Genomic DNA, 5,724 nt, shown 5'->3' with positions numbered 1-5,724 from the left:
TTAAATCTAGACTGAGTGACTGAAGGAAACAAAGAACTGGTCCTGCTTTTCAGAGTACACACCTGCAAARATGAACTAATTTCTGTTGCTGCACTTGGGTCTCGAGTTTATTAGGTGAAATTCTTGTCTTTCAATTTTTCTATACACCCTGTTCTTGAAGTATCACAACTGCCTCAGAAGTATCCATTCTTTTAATTTCCATTTCTATCTAACAATTTTTGCAGCTTGTTCCAGGCTTTCTTCTTGTTAATAAATATTTTCAAAGATATTACAGATAGCCTTCTCATGAGAATTTGATACATACTTTGAAAATTCCTATATTCAGATTTTTTTCTGATCTTTTTACAAATACTAATTCTGAATACAAAAGTTTTTCACAAGGYCAATTATAAAAATGCTATATTTTTACCATAGATAAAGATAGATAGAGACCATAAAGTATTCTACTTACAAGAAAATATTAGTTAATAAACTCAAATGTTTTTCTTATTTTCCCAGTAACTGAAGTCCCCAATTCAATTTGCTGATATGACTTGTTTTCTTTTCACCAACTTTCCCAGGCCTCTACTTCCTCTGCGATGAGAAGCCTTTCCAACTGCATTATCTCCAAACTCCCTTGTTGACAGAGAATTATTCTTTCAGTTCCTTTGGAAGGACAATATCCTTTTGAACCATCTGCTGAGGAGACATGCTATTATAATTTTCATTCCTTTTTCTTCCTCTTTCCTCCCTCAAGGAATAAAATGTGTGTACCTCAATCAAAAACTGAATGAATAGCTACTTCTCTCAGATCTTCGTCTGTGTTCTTTACATTTTACCAGTTCCAGAAGAGGAAACTGAATGGAACATTCTGCATCAACAAAGATAAATAATTTATGCCTGAAACATCAAGTGATCTTCTGCAGAGCTCTGCTTATAATCTCTCTCTCTTACATTTTATCAAGAGGAAAGGTAAAAAAAATCAGGATGAACAGTAGGGAGTCTAAGACATTTTTCTATAAGGTATGTTCAGGTTAGAAGATTTTAAAAGCATATGTAGAAATCTGTAAGCCTGAAAGCTTGCCTSAAAATAATCTTTCCAGTGTATTTTTGAGCTGTGCAGCAATCCTATGTAAAAATTACAGCATCAGATCACTGCTTGTTCTACTTACTATCATGGGCAAATCTGTTTAGTCTCTTTGTCAAGTTATTCATACTTTTGGATTCAATGCTTTCCTGTGGCTCTGAGCTCCATTATTTTGTTGTTTGTTTGTTTGTTTAATTTGATGCATTACTGACTCTCACTAGATTCTTATAACAGTCATAAGAAAATAACAATTCTTTTACTKTAGAAATCACTGTCTAATTTTATTCCAGCATGATCATGTATATCTATTTTTAACAGTATTTGAGTAATAGAGACCATAAAATATGTGTTGAATATGTCTATTCTTTATCACCTTACCTTTATTTTTTTTTTCTTTATCAAACGTGTTCATTTTATTTAAAAAGAGCYCCAACCAAACAATAGTAATGTACTACTGATTCTATCTTCCACAGCTATGAAAAACAGATTATTCTTTCTTGTTTTGGAAAACTCTTTTATGTATTTAATGTGTGGTATCATGAGCTCTCTAAGTCTTCAGTTCTTTAAGGTAAGAGACRTCACATCTTTCACTCTTTTCTCATACATTCCATTTTCCATACTTGTCAATGTTTTCCTTGTTTTCATTAAAACTCTTAATTTGGGCTACATACCATGACCCTGAGGTATCCAAACTTGAATTCCAGCTGGAACTTAAATGTAGCTTGGTAAAAAAGATGAATATTTTACATGTCTTGTAGCCTTAATTCCTTTTAAACATCTCTATTTGATTGTTTTCTTCATAAAAAAAAAGGCATAGTGAAATTCTGGTTCCCAGTAATCTCAGAGGTTTTTTAGGAACTGTTGTAAAATAGTTCTTCTTACCTTGTATTTCTCCAACCCAAATGATTCTATGATTCTTTATGATTATTCTTACTTTATGAYGGCCCTTCTGAAATACCTGTTTCATTTTCTTCACAGTCAATTTCATTTGCAAATCAGTATCATTTTGAACTCTTGCCCTGTGCTTCAGTTTGACAATCACAGATGATCATGTGTGAGTCCCTTTTGGATTTTAAAGACCTGTATTTCATATGGCTCCTATTTGTTTCTTGCTAAAAATTCCTCATCTGTCTACGAAGTCATTGGAAGTCATGGAAGTCATTCCATACCACTGGAATGATTTTCAGTGTACCTTTTCCTTTTTTTGACTTGTGGTGTTTAGTGGAAAGATAAGATGTCAAAAGATTAATATACAAAGTGTTTTTAAACACAGCTCATTGAATAAAAGATGTAGTTCTGTTACTTTACAGAGAATAGTTTGTAAAATAAGTACATACATCAGAACCAAGCTGCAGAAAAATTAACAAATCATTGCAAACCCAAGATCTTTCCTTACTGCAGAGCTTCATATTGGTAAGTCATATGCCACCTTCAATTCAGAAAGCAGACAGATACTGAAATACCTTTAGCACACCTGTCCTTATCTTGTGTAATCCTGGTTTATTGTCTAAAGTGCAAAATGCCCTTTGTTGGTGAATAATGTTGACACATATTTTATAGATATGATAGTGGGAAGTTATTTAAGTTGTTAATGCAGTTGTCATTTTGGGTATAGCAGCATAAAAACAGGTCTACCTGTCAATTTATACATTTCTACTTGTTTTTGCCTTATTGTGAGTTTCATCCAGAGCTCACTGAAACCATGAGCTTCATCTAATAAAATTCCCTCTGCATTTCAGTGCTTTGTGGTGAYACTTCAACCCTAATGCCACTAGTCTGTGGCAATTTAGTCTTTATTCTATCCATCATATGCTATTTTTGGTATGTTGGAAGACACAAACATTGATGAAATTCCAAATGGCAGGAAGGAATTTCAACTGAGGTCAGGCTATTTGCTGTTTTAATTGGAAAGTAGTACTGGCAACAAAACACTAGGCTAAATAAAAATATGAAGGTCCARTAACTTCACTTGTAACAGAAATTTAAAGGAATGACTCAGCTAATCAAGGCTGGGATKAAGAACTATTTACATGAGAACCAGGGATCTTGTAATTTTGTCTGTCTGTCAAATGTCATAAATTATGTGGGCTCTGTACTCTAAACTTGATAGACATTGTCACCTAAACCTATTTAAATTTGTTTAGTTGACTTTTGTCATTTCAGTTCTAAAAGATACTGGAAAAAGAAGTGCTGATTTGTTTGTAAAGTATTTATAGCTTCAAAGGAGGTACAATACAGTGAATTTTCACACCAACCACTTGTCATAAGGTTTGCCAATCTTCCATTGCTTAATTAAGCCAAGMATTTTTAATAACTGTGAAACTGATTCAACATCAAACTATCCTAATCCAAACTCTGCACCTCTCAAGTCTATTCATCTCTACTTTAAAACTTAATTTAACTGAAATTCCTTGAGTTAACACTTGATAAAATTTTGATAAAGTATTTTAATTGTCATATAAAATGTATTTTCTCTTTAAATAAGGAATACTATTATTTTGTCACTAGTGACCCTAAAACTTGTAATGGAAACACTTTTAATAGAGAAATACAATCAGCTTATCTAAAATTTAAAAAAAAAAAAAAATCTGTGCCATGTTACTAATGTTAAGCTGTTAAGAAGATTTTCCTAATGTTAAAAACTGCTAACGGGAATTTACAACACATACCAAAATAGATGTGAGGTGTCTATGGATGTAATGTTCTGTACCACTATTATACAACTCCAACACTTTCGAAACACTTTCATTCACACATAGTGCTCACTATAAATTCATGTCAACTTGATCTTTCTTTGATGACACAGAACCATAAAGAAAGGTCATTATACATATTGCAGTCATAAAAATCACAAATAGTACTGTAAAAGGTCTCTTGTGRAACACGAGAAATAAAAGAGCTTGAGCCTGTGGTGTAATGTGGCTGAGGAGAGAGAATCTTTTGTTTCCAGTGGTGGTAAATCAGCTGGTATTCCCTAGGGATTTTAGTCTACACCCACAAACATCCTCTGCAAAAACAAGCTGATTTCCTTTCCAACCCCACATGCTGCTCACCCTGATGTCAGAGCAGTGAGGATATTATTGACCARGAAAATAGTAAAAGTAAATGCTATCAAGAGCTTCTTTTCTTACAGTTAAATTGATTTTATAGTTAAAATAAACCTGAGCTTCCTTTGGAAAACAYGCACAACTACTTTAAGCTTAACAATTCAGGAGTTTACAGCTAACCATCCTGTTCTCAGCTCAGTACTCCAACAAGTGAAAGTACTGTCCTTGTACAGAGATATGTTCCTCAAAATGTACCTTTTCCTTTTTCTTTTCCTTCTCTCTTGAGAAAAAGGTTTTAGAATTTAGTAACATTTCATTTCACTTTAATCATAACACTGTGGCTCAGACTACTTTCCTTATTTAATTGCTCTTAGGAATATATTCCTGAAAATTTTAATTAGCATGGGATAGAAATGTCAATTTTCTTGCATATTTCTAATAAGTTTAAAAACTGGGATGCAAAAGACTGGTGGAAACAAAAACTTTAAATATACCAGAGCATTCTAAAACCTACACACATTTTTCTGTTACCCTTCATTGCTAGAAATTTCAAGAAGGAAACCATGGAATTAGTTGATTTAAAATAGCAGTTAGAGAATCACAGAACCAGTCAGAAGAGATACTAACACAAAAAACACAGACTTTTTTTCCATCTTATGATTGTTTCACAGATGGTTTTAAACTTTAGAACTATTGATGACATATTTTTAATGCCTTTCATCTATTCTTTCCTCTATTTCACCTAAATATATGAACTGATTTACCTCTTTTTACAGGGTATAACCATGGCTTTCCAGGATGGAAGTAAAAACAGTTTTTACTATTTTTTTTTTTTTTAATCAAAGAAAAATTTTCATTACATGCAGATCTCGGAAGCTGACTTAATTCCGATTAAAGTAAAAAATAGCACGCTTTTATAACTGTACAGCAAACTCAGGGTACAAGAGCAATTTTATGGAGATATTTTCTTCTTTGTTGAGTCAGTCTGGACTCCTTCTAGTTAGTCCTATAAAAATTAGAATTTAAATTTTTTCTGAGTGTGTACTATACATTGAAATATTGTGGCTACASTATTGTGTTCATGATCAAAACATAATCCATTACATTTAACATTTTTTAATTTTTTTTTATTTTATTAAGAGTACTGTTTCATATATTATATGGGAAATTTAAGATTAAGAACACCCCATAAGAGTAAATACAGCTTATCTCTTACTATTTAGAGAGTCAAAATTTCATCTCTAAATAAAATGGAAACTGGCTTGGGTCCTATGTAAGAGTCCTGAAKAGGAATGTTGCTCTTTTTCACTCTKTGAAAAGGAAAATASCTGYGCTGAACCTACCATCAGTGCTTCCTGATGGCAATAACTGCGCTCACATTATTATCTAATTTACCCCTTGAACTGTCTTTGTAACATTTAAAAGCCACTGTTCTTTCCTGTAGAGATTCTGCTCTATGGTAGCAATTAAATAGAAAATTGTAGCACCTGTGCATGCTGTTTTATTTCACTTCACAGTTTCCAGATGGCATGGAGCAGGTGATACAGAAACAGAGAAAGTCTCATTTGCAGCAGGGAAACACTTGAGTATGTGTAGCAGTGCATTGCATCT

At 32.8% G+C, this 5,724-nt stretch overlaps 1 long non-coding RNA gene across 1 annotated transcript; it reads left to right on the top strand.

Annotated features, from left to right (window-relative positions):
- The first annotated feature begins 659 nt into the window (after positions 1-659).
- Positions 660-2,218, top strand: LOC130585836 (uncharacterized). The gene is made up of 3 exons (XR_008966633.1): positions 660-1,002; positions 1,540-1,634; positions 2,045-2,218. It is a non-coding gene; the product is annotated as an uncharacterized LOC130585836 (long non-coding RNA).
- The last annotated feature ends 3,506 nt before the right edge of the window (positions 2,219-5,724 follow it).

Source organism: Malurus melanocephalus, unplaced genomic scaffold (genome assembly GCF_030028575.1).
Source record: "Malurus melanocephalus ecotype Western Australia unplaced genomic scaffold, MMel_1.1 scaffold_973, whole genome shotgun sequence".
Lineage (NCBI taxonomy): Eukaryota > Metazoa > Chordata > Aves > Passeriformes > Maluridae > Malurus > Malurus melanocephalus.
This window is presented reverse-complemented; position numbering and strand designations above follow the sequence as displayed.